Source organism: Diuraphis noxia, unplaced genomic scaffold (assembly GCF_037042655.1).
Source record: "Diuraphis noxia isolate RWA-SAM2 unplaced genomic scaffold, SU_Dnox_SAM2 contig0001, whole genome shotgun sequence".
NCBI lineage: Eukaryota > Metazoa > Arthropoda > Insecta > Hemiptera > Aphididae > Diuraphis > Diuraphis noxia.
The window spans coordinates 9,259,879-9,278,028 of NW_028301711.1; the positions used below are offsets into that span (position 1 = coordinate 9,259,879).

At 27.8% G+C, this 18,150-nt stretch overlaps 1 pseudogene; it reads right to left on the reverse strand.

The window, feature by feature from the left end:
- Positions 1-15,134: 15,134 nt before the first annotated feature.
- On the reverse strand, positions 15,135-17,594 carry LOC149059475 (uncharacterized; annotated as a pseudogene).
- Positions 17,595-18,150: the final 556 nt, after the last annotated feature.

The following is an 18,150-nucleotide window of genomic DNA, read 5'->3' on the forward strand; positions in this document are numbered from 1 at the left end:
AGCATTTTCACAAATATTTAAATATATTGTACCAAAAAAATTACATGTTGATAAAAGAAAAGAATTTTATAATAAAGATTTAAAACAATAACTAAACAAATATAACATAACAATGTATAGTACTGGTACTGATAAAAAGAGTTCTATGATCAAACGTTTTAACCGTATATTAGGTGATAAATTAAAGAAAGTACTTTATTTAAATAATGTATGGATCTCTGAATTGCCGAAGATTATTTAGACATATAACAATACATACCATAGAACAATAAAAATGAAATCTGTTGAAATTAATAAGAATAATGAGTAGGTATGATTTACTTAATAGTGTTTATAGCCATGATATTAGTAATTCTATACCTAAATTTGAGATAAATGATAGAGTTAGATTATCATCAATAATTGATGTATATAAATTGTTTTTAATTTACAAATTGGTCTAAGGAAATATTTACAATTGAAAAAGTGTTTATATCAAATGTTGCTTATTATAAAATTTATTATATAGAAGGTACATTTTATGAAGAAGATTTACTGTTATCATTATTATAACTGTATGTATAATGTTTTTGTATTGTTTAATAGGTAAAATATAAATTTAGATTATTTTAAAAATAGCTTATATTTTTTGTAATTTTAACAGATGTCTAGATTTTTTAAGGTAATTTCAAAACGTCATTAGAATTTTATTTGAGTAATGAGTAAAGTAATTTTATTACATTTATCACTAAGCAACGACTTAAGTAACTTAATTACTTTTTAAAAGTAATTTACCCCACACTGTTGAAAAGTACCAATTATCATTCTTACAGCCAACAGGGAATATTGTTTGAAGGAGCATACACTTTTTGTCCATGTACAGTATTATTAACATTATCATATTTTGTATTTGTATAATAAAGTTTGATATTAGAAAATTAATTTCTAAAAAAAAAATATTCACTGAATGCAATCCATAATTCATTTTTTTTAGTTATTAATATCATGTATGATACTGCTGATAATTCACACCACTAAAAATAGACTCGCACAACTCAAGATTAATTTGTTTTGAGAAAAAGTGATTGGAAATATAAAACTAAGATAATTCTTGATTTTTTAAACGATACATTTTTAATCAACCATATGAAATTTAAAATTTAAATACTTATGAACAAACATTACAATATGACTTAATTAAATATCATTAAATACTCTCTATTACACCCAAATAGCTAGACTTATAGAATAAATTAAAAACATTCTGCCATATAAAGTAAAGAGCCTCTGTTGCTTTAAAAATTGCATAAAAATTGAATAATTCAATACTGATATATATTTTTGGGGTCAAAATGAAAAATGATGACGCATGTGATATTCTTGCATTCTATAGAGCTAATATTTTACTTATAAAAAGTAGTTATAACTTAAGATTAACACATTTTGTCATTTTGAGTTGTGACAGTCTTTTCTACAGATACGAATTATCTAAAAAAACTTACATGACAACACGAAATATTGCCAATTGACATTTTAAATTTTATTTATTTATTTATTTGTCTTTTCTTTTAATGTGTAGCATTCGATAGTTCAGGTTTTTATTTTCATAACCTCTGAAATTTTTACAATACAATGGACATGAGAAGTATTTGATAAAGGCATAGGTTACGGTAGTGGTTCTTAACCTTTTTTGAATGACGGAATACTGAATATTTTAGAGGAACACAGCCATCAACACACATCTTATACTTTTATGTTTTAGAATTCCATTTAAATCATAATGTTAAAACAATGATTTTTCGCTATATTACTTACTCCCCCACTAAAATTTGACAGTGAAAATATACCCTGGCAACCGACGGTTAATATATCTCGGTATAACTCTTGACAAGCAACTTATGTGGCAGCCCCATATTTCATCCAAAGTCCAGCAAGCATACAAGCGCATCTCAATGCTTTATCCCATCTTGAACAAAAATTCAACTATACAAAAAAAATGCTCTCTCCTAATTTATAGACAAATTATACGCCCAATTCTTACCTACGCTTGCCCGGTATGGGGTAATTGTGCATCCTCGCACATCAAAAAAATGCAAATTGTCCTAAACAAAGTCCTCAGAATAATTGCAAATGCTCCATGGTTTGTCAGAAATGCAAATCTCCACAAAGACTTTCAAATCCAAGATATCCAAGCTCATATTAAAACATTAACAAAAAATGTCCACTGCTCTCTTCCAAACTCATCAGGTGCATTCACTATAACCTCATCACTCACCCAACTCATCGTCGATTAAAACGAAGTCATCCCAACGACCTCCTACACTAAGCCACCTCTCAACATCCAAATCTTCACCCTACACATGTGCTTCTTCCGGATCACTCTTCGACTTCAGTTACTTAAAGTTATACTATTGTAAATATGTAAATTTCAGAATACTCTTAAAATTACCAATTGTTAATATTATCCTTAGTACTTGAAAAATATTTTAATTATCATGTTATAATGTTAAAACTATTATGTAAACTGTAAAATATCCATAGATTTAGATAACTTTAGGCTAGGAATGTCTTATGTTTAAAAAAAAAACAATGAAACTTTATGGAATTTTTCTACTGATTTTAAAGTTTTGATGGAGCACTTATACTTATAAAGTCCACGGAACATCGATTAAGAACCACTGGGTTATGGGCATACAATGTCTAAATGTTATAGTGTAGTACATATAATAATTTGATAAATTGTTGCTTATTGTTCAATTATTTTAGATACTGTGCTGACTTTCATTACAATATGATACACATTTCAATATTCAGTGTCATGTTAGGTACCTATAAAATATAGACACATATTTATATTTTTGACTGATTATCAAAATAATAAACATAATATTAATAATATTATCATACAAGGTATCTGTAATTTGTAGAGTCGCAATAATAGTTATCTACATGTATAATGCGGATAACTGTGATTACAATATGTCTCGTTTTCTATTTCTAAAACTGTGGAGGAAATCAACATTGAATGAAACATATCTGTACAAATACATAGCCAATTTTTTTAATTTAACAAAATGCTTAGTTGCTTATTGATGATATTTGTACCCAATAATTTTCAAAATAAAAGTAAATTCTATGATTTTAATAAACTACCTGATATTCTTGGAAAAATAACTAAGAGACTTAACTTTCAAATTTTGGTTACAATTTTCAGAAAAATTATCTGATCCATAATTTGCATTAAAAAAATGTAGGTCTTAAACCAAATTTGATATCCCCTCAATAATATGGATAACCTAAATAGGTATATTAAATTATCTTCTTTAATGAACTACATTTGACAATTCCAAAAATAATAATTTTAAAAAGGGATGAGCATACTTAAAAAATCACCCAGTATACATTTTATAGTAATAATATATATGATATACATATATTATATTGTATTGTATTATATATCTACTAATCAATTTAAGTATAACTTATTTGGATAATAACGGTTAGTATGTAACTGTTTTTCCAATACAATTTTATTTAAATTATTCATCCTTATAAATGTCCTGGTTCGTACAAGGCATTTAACCACTTCAACAGGTATATTAAGGTAATTGATTTTTGGTAATACTATATTAGTTAAAGTTTTCATAACCCATGGTGTTTTAACCAAATTATCACCATGGAATTGTATGAAAGCTATTTCTATAATTTTCATAGCATTCATTATTTTTTTTGAAGGTATCTTCAGGTTTCCTTTAGATAACTGTTTTATCCAACCAGCTTTGTGTTCACCCGTTTCATCAACTAAATCTGGATATTTATGGCTGAATCTGCTTGCGACATATCCGGCGACATACTGAGCACATTCTTCTTCTAGCTGTCCAAATGGATTTGAATTAATTTCTTCATTTTCAATCTTCAAGACACATTAAAATAGAAGAAAAATATTTGTGAGTAGGTACTTAGTCTTAAACATGTAAATAATTTTTAATAATATATACTTCAAATTGCTTTAAAAGGTTCAAACTTTGTTGTGGACGCAATGCCAAATTGTGATTCAAGATTAGCTAATTCGTCATCATGATACTCAGAGTAATCTTGAGGTGCTAATAACTTTGATTCTTGGATCATTGTACTTGTTAAGCAAATTGTATCGTCAACAATATTTGTTTCAAGGCCAACTTCTGTGTTTGTATTCTCGGTAAAAATAAAATTAGAATTTTTACCTAAAATACTCCATCTGAGACTGAAATGAAGTAAGTTTTACTAAATGGATAGAGTATTCAATAGTGTCATGGCTTAATATTTAATTGTATACCAATTGAATCCTCATAATCAACCATTCCAAAATGTATTCATAAATGTATTTAGTATTAATTATTATATCATAATAAATTTTAAATATTTACCAATATTTTAAATCTAGCACAGTAATGTTATTATTTGCTGACCCTGCCATTCCCTTTAAAGCACTAAAAAGGTTTTCCAAAACGTCTTGGTTAAGTTTCCTTGTTAAAATAAATGAACATCCTTCACGTTTGAGGTCATCAAGTAAACATTTGATTGATTTATTGCTTATCAATATACCTAAAATAATAAAATAATGACATAGAAATATAAATTATGAAGAGGTCTCCTAAATGAGAAATCTCCAATACACATATTATTTTAATTTTACCCTTTTTTAAACAGGTAATGATACTGAAATATCATTAACTTACCTCTTTGAAATGGGAGTAAAGATTTCTTCCCATGAACCCTCATATTAATTATAAATTCATTCATTTTATCTATAAGTTTGTTTTGATTTATTTCGTCGAGACCATAACTTGGTATACCATTGTCAAATTTATGTTGTGTATTAAAAAGGTCAAACCAATCGTTAAATAACAAAATAATATCAGAGGCTTGTTTTTAAAAATAAATATTTCATTTTTGTATAGATATATAATGATTTAGATCAACATTACTTACATCCTTTAAGTTGCTTATTTGTATATAATTATTTTCTTGACAATGAATAAGTGCTTTAGCAACGGTATTAGAAAAAAGTTGTACTGCCAGTCGAACATTCATTCTACCTGTCCCCTCGACTGAAATATGGCGTTGTGTTAATTTGTGTGCCATTCTAAAGTCTACACTATTTAAATTCACCAATCCCTGAAATATGTTTTTACCTACATATTTTCCATTGGGGAGAATATAACCACTAAAAGTAAATTACAAAGAAATTATTAATTTATTTTTCATTTATTAGATACAAACCTACTTACTGATCAAGTATATGATTTCTCGCCAATTTAATTAAGTGTGGAACGTCTGAAAATACATATATATTTTGGTTTGTTATCGGATGTGTAAATGAAGTTTTAGTAATTGATATGTTTAGAGTTCGCCATAAGCCCATATTTGCAGAACCCATGTCATTTACTATTGCCATTACATCGAAACCAATTATATGTAGCTCTTCAATTATTGAGATCAATATATCTTTTGTCATATGTGTGTCAAAGTTATAGTAGATCACCTGTTTCCAATTACTTAACAAACCTATTCTGAAATAAATTATTCATATTGTAATTTGTTAAGATATTTTACAACTGCTTCACCTCTAGCCATGACTGTTTGTACACATTTATTGGGGCCTAGAATCTGCTCATATGCTTTATCATAACATATTCTCTTTGACACATATGTTTCATCAAAAGAAAGTACTGTGAATTTGTCAGTCTTCGACATTAAGGATCCTTAATATGCATTTATAATATAATATAAATATTAATTTTTGTATTAAGACATTTTAATTGTTTTTGTTTAATGTACCTTTTGCTTTCATTAAAGTAATTACACTTGATAGGGTTCCAGGTTGGATAGGAAATGTTGAGGCCCATTTTCTTAACGTTGATAGACCTAAAATTAATTTAATGATTTAACTATGATAAATATCTATTAGATATACTATTTTACCAGGTAATGGAAACTGTTTTTCATTTCTCAAATAACGATAGGCTTTAGGAGAAATACTTCTCAAAGTTATTGCAGATGATATATCCTCTGGTTCCCACGAATAAACTTTTTTTTTTGGATGAAGAAGCAATTGGATTTGTGTAGGACTTAACAACTTATTTAATGTATTATTAAATCTATTTTCAAATCTATAATTTTCTAAATTAATGAAATCATTATATGATTTAATTTTATTGCTCTGTGATGAAATAATACTTTTAAGTTTATTATTTTGCAAAACCAACTGTTCATTATCATTTTTCAATCTAAAAATAACAAATAATTAAAATATTAGGAATTGATTGAATATTAAAATAACCAGAAAGAAAAAAAAATTAGTTGATTATTTGTATAATTACTTTTGGAGTAAATCATTATCATCTATTGCATCATCCAATGGTTTTATTCCTATTAGGTCAGTATCTTTACTCAAAAATAATTTTACTCTACTATCATTTTTCAATATTTTGTCATCACTAAAAATTAATAAATTAAATTAAGAATGTTGCATTAGGCGTTGAATATGTAATAAGAATGCTCATACTTTCCACTATCAGTTTTGATATCACTATTTCCCAAATTATTAATTTTTTCAACTGAAAATACTCCACTAGATGTTTTAATAAACGACAAATCAGTACAATCATCAAAATCAGTGCTATAAAGTTAAATATATAAGTACATTTAAGTTAAGGTTATTACTAATTTTGGGTACATATTATAAACTACTATGGTTTCTACAACACATACCAAATGGAATTATCTGAGTGTATGATTGTCTTAATCTCAGTTGGAGTTTTAATATCCTGAATTTCATTTCTTAAATATGGCACATCATCATACTCTAAACCCAATGTGCTAAACAATATTTATAAAATATTAGTACTTTTGTTTTGTAATATAAAATAAATATATTTAATATTATGTATCATCTACCTACTTGTTTATTTAATTAAAATAGTTTACCTTAAAGGTATAGCATTCTGCTTAAGCTTTCTACCAGCACGTGGTGAATAGTTAAGCATTTTTTGAATCATTGGCTTATCAAAATGATGGGGTGCAAAATGAAGTGAGCATACTACAGCTGAAAATATTTTTATTATACATTTGTAAGTCTAAATATTTTATAATTCATACCACTATTCAAATTGGTGCTTTTTAAATCAATACTAGAACCAATTTGTAACAACCATTTATTCCTAATATCCTCATTTTTGGGAAATCGGTGTAAATGTATATTAGGGTTACTCTTTATTCCCTTTTTTCGAGAGCCGCTGTCACAATTCGAGAATACACATACAGGCATTTTCTGTGGTTTGATTTACTAATTATTTGCAATAAAAATAAAATTAACAATACTAAATAATTAGGAAACTAGGAACGTAATTGAAGAAATACACTAAATTAGTTTCAGAAATACAAAGTTTTTATTACAAAACATTGACAATTTGACATATCAAATACAAATTTTATATTCTATAAGATAACCAATTAATAATATAAATACAATTACTATTATATAGCAATACATTATAATATAAATTTAAAAATTATTATTAGAATATTGATAACATTAAATACAAGTATAATAATATATATATTCATAAAAATAACATCACACCATGTAAATCTGATGTATGTACAACCATGACAATTGACAATTAAGATCCTATTAAATAATTATATAAATAACTGCTATGAATTATACACAAATGAGCGGCAAAATATAGACCAATCAAATCAGGAGAACGGCTGACGTCACAGTTCTGGGCGAGGTGCGGGAGGGGTGCGCGTTCTCCGACAAAATTAGTTATGTTGATATCATACCTATCTATTTTGTCATGGTGCGGTCGAAATAAATTCGGTTATGTTTCAATGTTTCATGTATTCTTAAAAGTCATTCTCCTCAGTGTCTCCGACAGGTCTATAAGTTCGCGTGTTTTCATTTGTGTAGGTGGCACTGAGCTTTCGTTTCGTACTTCATACTTTTGTGTTTGTCGTAGTGCTCACATTGTCGTTCGTTTTTCTTCTTTCTTCTTTTGCCGTCTCTCGAGCTGTACGGACGTACGGTGTTCCAGGTTCCAGCCAGAGGCGTGAGTGCGTGCAGGCACATATTGCGTTCCACTGTGCCATATTTTGTTTTCATCGTTCATGTGTTTTCGTTATTCATTGTGTCGTGAGTCTCTTCTGTAAGTATTGTTCATATTGACTACATTGTACCCTTCTAATATATTTTCCCCATTCAGGGCGTTCAGAGACATACTTACAGAAGCACGTGTTCCTTGTATTGTGTTGTGAATGCCACAGTGAGTTATTCGTCCGAGCTGTCGGCCCGTTAGTCGTACATTCTCGGGATTGCCACACAATTTAATATTATATTGTATCCCTTTTATTGTACAAGCGTGTGCATCCCGGGACAGTAGCGTTTGGTTCGAAGCCGCTAACGGACGACAGCTCACAGGTAAACGGCTGACGAGCCGCATTATTATTACTGGTACCATAATAGTTACTTATACCCATTGTATTATAGTGAGCCAGCTTCGGCCAGTTTTTTATATTTTGTATTGGGCTAGCCTGGGCCTATTTTATATTGTTGCATAGCCATTTAAGGCAAATTTATTATTATTGTTTATTATCAGGCCAATTTTATATTTATTTGTATTGCCTGCCAACTAAGGCATTATTATTATTATTTTATATTTTCATTGTCTTAGGACAACTTTTGTATTATTTATACTTGTATTGAGCCAACAGACTCACAACTTTTATTATCAAATTATTATATTACTATATCACATTGTTGAGCCAGCAGGGCTACTATTTATTATTTACATTATTGTCAAAATAAAACTCAATTATTATTATTATACATACTATATTAGTTATATCATTTTTCTTTTCTGGTTGGTAGTGCAGCACTTTGGGTAGCCTGCCTTCCTGCCGTAAAGGCGTTTTAATATAATTAAACAATCCATATTAAAGCCGAGTGCGGCTACATTTTGGTGACCTCGACGTGATATCATTTTGGTATTTTTTCATTTGTTATATGGTATGTATATTAATTGAGTTGTAGAAAGTGTTATTTGTTGCTCTTATAATTATTAACTCAAGTTCTCTGTATTAAAATTGCATTCTTTCACTAGCCAATCTATTCTTAAATCAAGTTCAGGTATCACTGGCTCAGTGATCAGGTTCAGGTATCACTGACTCAGTGTTACATATAATTTATTTGTATCATATTGTATCGTATTGTATCAATCACTGTGTCAAGTCAACGAACCATCTAGTCAACCAATTCAACTACATTCATCATGGTCGACAACGATGCCCGTGAATTGTGCAAGTTGAACAAGCAGAAAGAACGAATCCAAGCTGGAGTACAAGTAATTAAAAAATATGTGGAAAAATTCGACCCAAGTTCTCAGTCTATTAAGCAACTACAAGTCAGACTGGAGAAACTAAGAACGCATATAGATGCTTTTGATGAAGTTCAAACCCAACTACTTAATTGTGATAAGGCTGCTGACAATATCGATGAACAATTAAAATTTGGGGATGAAACCTGCACACTAAGAGCAGACATGGAAGATTTGATCAGCAAGCTCAGTGTTGTGGAAGTAGATAATTCGCTTCGTGTATCGCATTCGTCAGCAAGTGATGCGATCAGGTTACCTACAATCCAGCCTCCAACATTTAGTGGAAATTTGGAGGACTGGTCATCTTTCTGCGATACGTTCAATGCATTATTTCATAACAATGCGTCATTGGTTATGTCATTAGCACAATTTTTATTGATATCCAAATGAGATTATATATGTCAACAGCCTTAACAGTGATTAAACAACAGAGTAGTTACGCTACTTTTAAAGAACATTTTCATGACAACCATGATCATCTACAATTTAATTGTATACGCCATATACAATTTAAATATTATAATGTTAGGTAGATATATTATTATATACAATTTTAAAGGTATTCAGGATTGGGAAAAATCATTTGTTTTTACACAAAAAATATCCATGTAAAATTTGCATATGGATAATCAATATCTCTTTATATGATTATCACAAAATAATAAAAAGTACACCAATAGATATTAGGACTTCTTTACTTCTATCCAGCCATATATACTATGTCCCTGACTGTTATTTTGCCTTTTTTGTCTTTTAGCCATACAATTCTCGTATTGAACATCAATTAATAAGGAGATTACAACGGAAAGTATTTTTAAATATTTACTTACCGCATAGTTACGTATAAATGACTTGTAGTTGGCCTACACAGTTTCAATCGCTTCTTAGACCACCAATGTAAAAAACAATTTTATACAAACAGAATATGTGTTGTTCTGAAATAATGTATAAAGTAAATTAAAAATCAGCTTAAAAATGCTACTTTTAAATAATATGTTCATCATAAATCAAAAAACCAATTACATACAACACATAGACACTATAAATTGACTACTCTAATAGTATACAGACAATTATACATTAATAGTTGATATTAAAGTAGTAACATACCAAGTGGAAGTAACATACCAAATAAAATCGTAGTTGATATCCAAAAGAGTATGAATTTCAAAGGTCTTGATAGCATACAATATAATATAACAGCGTAGGTACATTACTTTTCAATTACCTTTCTCATTTCTCATCATAAATCAACAACAATCTCCTACAAGATTTACGGTTAAAATAATATGATATTAAATTGTACGTCCAATGATGAAATTAAAGCAAAAAGTACCTCATGGAATTCTACGCAATTCCAATCGCTTTCTAGACCACGGCTGTAGAAGAAATAATCATATTAAAGGTAAACGTTAAAAGTCATACAACACGCACAATGCGAATAGACCCTGAACGGGATTAAAAACATTGGTAAAGTCAACAAAATTTTGCTGAACAGCGAAAAATGTCAACGAATTTTCAAAACTCACAAAGACACAATAGTTAATGTCAATCACAAAATAATTTTAATAATAATATTCTATGTATCATACAAATAACCAAATACTATAAATTACAATACGGGACAACTAGTGTCAAAAATCGCGACATAAGTATGACCCCTGTAGATCGATTCTGTAACTCGATAAGATCTGTTATCGAAAATTTTCGGTTCGTTAAGCTAAGAAACGACTACTATCGAAAAGTTATCAATAGAGTGATTCTGTAACAATTTTGTAACGATTTTTATCGTTAAAGCATCGAAAATATTCGATATCGTATCGGGTGGTTAGGATTGGCCGTTAAGCTTATCGAATCTTAAATATGTCATAAAATTATCATTATCACACTTTTGATTTATCTATAACCGTGTAATTGGGTACATACTACATCGTTAAAAATTTAAAATACAAATAAAATACTTATAAATATTTATACCTGCTCTTGTCTATTGTTATTTTTTGCATATTTTGTTTTAAAAGTTGTTCATACAATAATATTATGGCTAAATATTATCTTGGTTGGGAATTGTTAGAGTTAGAAGAAAGGGTTAGGATGTTAGAGAGGAGAGTGGAGAGAAAAGTACTCCGAGATACTCAAAATCCATATGATCTACCAATAAATGAATTCATGAACACATTCCGAGTTAGTCCAGAGCTTGCTATGGACTTAACTAACAGCATTCGTGATTCACTTAAACGTGAAAGTAGTTCAGGACTTCCAATTGAAATTCAAGTAATTATACAATTTTAGATATATTTTAACCTAAATATTGTTATACACAATTGTAAATGTGGTAAATTTTTACACTTGTTTATTTTTAATTAGATACTAATGTAGTGGATTATCAAAAAATTAATTAGTTTATAAAAGATACACTGTTTTTGTTATTTTTACAATATTGTTGTTTTGTTTTTCACACTTAGGTATTAGTAGTGGTGAACTTCTATGCAAAAGGTAGTTACCAACGAGCTACAGGAGATAACTTTATTGCAAATGTTAGTCAGCCCTCGGTCAGCAGATGCATACATAGTGTAACTAATGCTATAAATCAAAAACTATTGAGGCGTTGGGTTCGTTTTCCAATGACAGTAATTGAAAGGGACAAAGCTCGAGAAAAATTTTCAAATACCCCACAAGCGTTTGAAGGTGCTATTGGTGCTATTGACTGCACACATATAAATATTATTGCCCCAAAGAATCATGAAGAAGCATACGTGAATCATCATGGGAACCATTCTCTTAATGTTCAAGCGGTATGTATAGAATAATATTAATTGTGAAACACATAATTTTTTTAATTTTAATTTTAGGTAGTTGATCCAGACTTAAAAATATTAAGCCTTGTATTAAATTTTCAAAAAGCTGCGTTTACATATGAGCTTGAGCACGAGTGAGCCGTAGTGATCGCGAGCAAAACATGAGCACTGAGTGCGTTGTGTAAACACTATAGGCGAGCTGACCGGAGCCGCTCTAACTGGCTCAAAATTATTCGCAAAAATTAAATTCAGTCGACAGTTGTTCAGTATCGACTTAAACGTCGACAGTTATTCATTATCGACTTAAAAGTCCAAATTTCACATCCAGTTTTTTTGTACTCAGTTACCAGTAAGTTTTAACTTTTATTTAAAATGGTCAATAACGAACTTGTAAAAAGACGCACAATCATCGCAGGTGCCACATTCATAATTTTGAATTCACTTATCAAAAAAAAACAGAAAAGACGTTGGTGGATCACTCAGTTGTTTAAGAACAGGGATGAACATGGTGGACTAAATTTAATCAATGATTTACTATTTCAAGAGAGTGGACAGTTTGAAAATTTCGTTCGCATGGCTTATTCTGACTTCAAGTATTTAGTTTCATTGATTCGTTCGCAAGTAGAAAAACAAACCACGCATTGGAGGAAACCTATAAGTGTAGAGGAAAGATTAGCCGTGACTTTACGTTTTCTGGCCACTGGGGATTCGTATACTAGTCTACAATACACATTCAAAATCTCAAAGTCTACAATATCTAGTATTATACCAGAAGTATGCATTGCATTAACAAGCGTATTGTCAGACATGATCAAGGTAAGAATGAAATGTAGGTAATAATTCATAATTATACTTAGTCTTAAATAACTATAGGACAAAGCACATAATAATCTCAAAAACCACTAAATATACACTAAATGATTATTTATTATAATGATGTTTTTTTTAAACTAATTACAGTAAAAAATAAATAAAATTATTTAAAAATTAAGTCACTTTTTTATTGCATAAAATGTAATATAAACATATTAGGAATTTAACATAATAATATGTATATTAAAAATATGTATATGTATATACCTTAATTGATTCCACTTACACGAGTATATATAACAAAGGCTATTTAGGTAGGTACATATAATATTAATATATTATATTCTAATTGTTTGTAACATTAAATGTGCATGATAATTAATTGTATACACTTTAAAATCAAATTTTAATTTATATAATATGTGTATTACACATTGTGTAAGTATAAATATAAAAAAAAAAAAAATAGAAACCTTTATATAGTTAAAAAAAGATTAATATCTTGTTACTTTCCTTGTAACTTTAGTAATATAATATGTTATTTAATTAAAAAATGTACAAACATTTTCTTATTTTAATGATATAGTATGCAAAAGTATAAGATTAAATAAACTATACAGGGTGTAACAGAAAGAACTGACTTTTGGAATAACTTTTGTTCTAATCAATTTTTTTTTATTTTTTTTTTTTTATTTATCATTTATAGACCCTAGCGCTACATGTATAATTTATTTTTACTTTTGTTTATTTTTTAGTACTGAAAATAAAAAAATTTAAATTCAATTAAATCATTTTATAACATATTCAAAATAGCCATTTTTTAAGAATATTATTTTTAAGGATTGCAGCGTTTAAATTTTTTATTTTCATTCGGTCGTTGATCCGATATAACCAATTAAAAACTGAATTATACGAGGCGCTTTTTGTGTATTTGTACACTTGCACTTATTTATAGCATATTATATATTTTATATAGCAGTGGGCTATCTAGTGTACATTTAATCTATGTTTATAGTGATGGTAAAAAATATCAGGAACAGTGATTGATAACAGTTACTACACTAGTAACCACGGTCTTTGAAGATAAGGTCGTACCACTTCCTCCCCGCCATCCAACGTTTTGTGATTATAACCTAACCTTAAAAACGTTTAACTAGCAGCGCCCAACTTTACAGCGGTAACATTTTAAATGAATTTGCACAATTGAGCGGAACACTGATAAGTCAGAGTTGTCGGACCTTCTAAGACCATGTATAAAAGTATTACAGGAAAATACAGTCTAAAAAAATCATTTACATTTTTAATAATACGTCATACGTAGAAATTATATTCCTATGCAAATGATAATTTTACTCGTCAGATAAAAACAATATTTTTCATTTATCAATAATTTTATTAATTATTATAGTACCACAGATTCTGTGTATAGTACAAATCTATTTATAGCTCCATCTTATTCCAAGACCGTGCTTAATATTATCGCTTCTGCATCAGGTTAATAAAAACTGTTCGCGCCAATCTATGAACGACACAATTGATATAGTTTTAGACATTTCATGGGTTTATTGTGGTTACTGGTTATAAGTGCAACAAGATATTGTATAATATTTGTATCTTAGATTCTGATAATTTAACTTAATTTTAATTTTTAAGTGATAAACTGATAATCGATTACCAGTTATCATAGAAACATTGAAAATTTTACATAATATTCTGTACACGATAGAAATAACTTATTTAATATTTAGTTATTTCTGTCATGATTCTTTATTTCTGTGGTTGTTGTATGCTAAATAACGTAAATGTTCGAACCAGAAATCAGAATGTACCTAATAATTATAACAGTTTGTGGAAATTGAAAAATCGCAAAAAAGCTATGGTAAGTAAATTTTTCACAATATTATACAACCCAATTAAATAATTATAACTAATAATGTATGTATAATTTGTTTATAGTTACTTTTGGGAATTTAATCATTAACGCAGTAAAATAATACAACTTCAGCCTAATATCAAAATATTTAAAATGATGTAAGTATGATGGAAAAAAAATACTTCATCGATTTATTTATGATTGTTTTGTATGCATATTATGTAATTAAATTTTTTATTTTTTTAGAAATTATTATTGTTGAAGCGGACTCGGCTAAAAAGTTGGTGCTTGGTAGCGGTTAGGTGTGCCTTTTTTATTGTCCTGCATTGGGCACCTTATTGGTGTATTCTATAACATAAAAAAAAATTTCATGTCAAGTTAAATTAAGTTAATAGTTCAATTATTAGGTACTTTATTTTTTTCGCCTTGCCAGTAAGTATGTCTGGCCTTAGCCTTTCGTACTAAATACCGATCTTCCAAGGTCTGTTCTTTGAGTGAGATCTTTTTTAAGATCTCAGTGAAGTCACTGTGCTTTGGGCACCACCATTCATCACATTTCTAAACAAAAAAATATTACTTTAATAATAAATAAAACTTATAGACAGAGTGATTTTTTATTATTGAACACTCATTATTTCAAAAAGTTTAGGTGTTTTTTAAAATATATTTTTACATAGTTTCAAGTTGTTTAGTAAACAATGTTATTATTAAAACGTTATATTTTAAAAATATTTTTCATCCTTTTAATTTTCTAGGTATCGAAATATTTAGAAAAATATTCTGTTTTGGAATATTAAATTAAAACTCCATGTCATTCAACAAAGTAAAAAACTTATTATTCTTATATTTTACTAATTATATGGATAAATTATAATGTTTTAATAAAAACGTTTTGTAAACGACTTGAAACTATGTAAAAATATATTTTCAAAAACATTTACACTTGTAAAACACATTGAAAATATTAATGTTCAATGATAAAAAAAAATCACCCAGTAGACAATTCATATTATGTAGTAATTACTTCAGAATAACTAATATGGCTAATGTCTGGATCAGAATGTGTAGCAGTATCTATTGCCAAACCTTCTACTTTTTCACATAATATTATATTATCTATATTTGAGCTACTAGTTTGCGTAAGAGCCTGTAATGGTTGAAATATTATTATAAATTTAACTTCAGTTTTTTTCAATTGTTGTGATTTAATATTGCTTACATTTAATTCACATTGGCTCACTGCAAATTTCTGTTTTAAATTTTCCTAATAAAAATAATGACAGTATATTTTTTAATTTAAACGTGTGTATAATTATGTAAGATTAAAACTTACAATTTCTTCTTCCAAACTTAAATTTTTTGTTTGTAGTACTGTCTGTAAAGAAATGTGTTTAATAATTACAAATTTGTTTGTTTTTTTTTTTTTTTTTTAATATACAGTTTAATAACTTACAACTTTTTCGGTCAGCCTTTTTTCCCTAACTTTCAATAAAACCTAAATAAGTAATGTAAATATTTTATGTTATTTGCTTTTTTAATTATTATTATTATTATTTGTCAAATTTTATTATAATTACTCATTTACTATCAATATTTTGTATATTTTATGTTTATACTTTAGTCTTTAATTTAAACTTTAGTAGAGAATATTGATTTTTAGTAACTTACAACTTCATCTGTGTCGGATTTTTTTTCCGTGTCTACAACATTCTGTTTTAAATTTTCCTAAAAAAATTAATAAAACAGTAAGGGCCAGTTGTACCGTCTCTGATTAAAGTTAATCAGAGTTTAATTGGCTGAATTAGCCCGGAATATCAGTTATCAGCTGATTAAGCCTAACCGAAATTTAATCGTAGACGGTACAACTGGCCCTAAGTATATTTTATAATTTAAACATGTGTATTTGTAAAATTAAAACTTACAATTTCTTCTTCCAAAATTACATTTTTTGTTTGTAGTACTGTCTATAAAAAAAATATTGTGTTTAATAATTTCAAAGATTTTTGCTGTTTTTTTTTCAATATACTTTTAATAACTTTCAACTTTTTCGGTCAGTCTTTTTTCCTTAACTTTCAATGTTACCTAAATAAGGAATGTAATTATGTAATTTTAAGTTATTTGCTTTTATAATAATAATAATTATTAGTCTAATTTTATAATAATAAATTACTCATTTATTATCAATATTTTGTATATTTTATGTTTAGAATTTTGTCTTTAATTTAAATCTTAGTAGAGAATATTGTTTTTTAATCACTTACAACTTCGTCTGCGAGGGACTTATTTTCTGTGTCCAGTTGAACCACCTCCTCTGCATAATGATTGCTTTCATTTTTTTTTGTCACCAAAATGTTTTGCAATGTTTGATATTGCTGTAAATAATTATGTCAAATATGTACCTATTCTGAATGTATTTTTAAAGTATAAAGTAAAGTATGCAAAATAAATGTATTCTCTACCTATATTTAAAGTGTTAATATTATTACATATTATAACCAGCGGTTTTCAAACTTTTATTATACACAACACACCTAGTGGATACTCGCAGTACCCAGTTTGAAAACTACTATAATATACACTTACTTGACGCAAGTTATCCATTTCCTCAAAGCTTTTTTGAAGTTGGTTTTTATAAAAATCAACTTCTGTTTGTGTACCATTATCATTTCGATACTGTACATATAACTCTCCAACATCTTCAAAGGTAGTCATTTTTAATACTGTATTCACTGTTGTAGTGTTCGTGATGGAGTAACAATGTATTACAAGCTTATCTTAAATCTTATCTTAAACCCGACCCAATGTATAGACTTATTTTAAGATTTTATTAGGTTTTTTTATTTTTCACCTATTGCTAAAAACAATATTGTAACCTCTCTTTTCAAGTTTTATTTATTAAAGTTTATTTAAAATTTGTTTTGATGATGCCTCCTACTTTCAGTTTTATTGAGTATTCTGATATATTAGAAACTTTTTATGCATGCCATAAAAATGCGTTAAATGCTTCTCGTATGTACTTAGAAAAATATCCTAATAGAAGACAACCTTCAAAAAATACATTTATCAATGTTGAGAAAACACTGAAGCAGACAGGTATTTACAAATAAGTATAAAATAAAAAATAAGTTATTTATTCGTATACATTTTCAACATAAAATATGTTTTATTGAATTGAAAAAAAAATATATATACAAATATAAGGTATAACACTTAAAATTAAAAAAAAATATTTGTCAAAATTATAAGTCAATAGCACATACAAAATAAA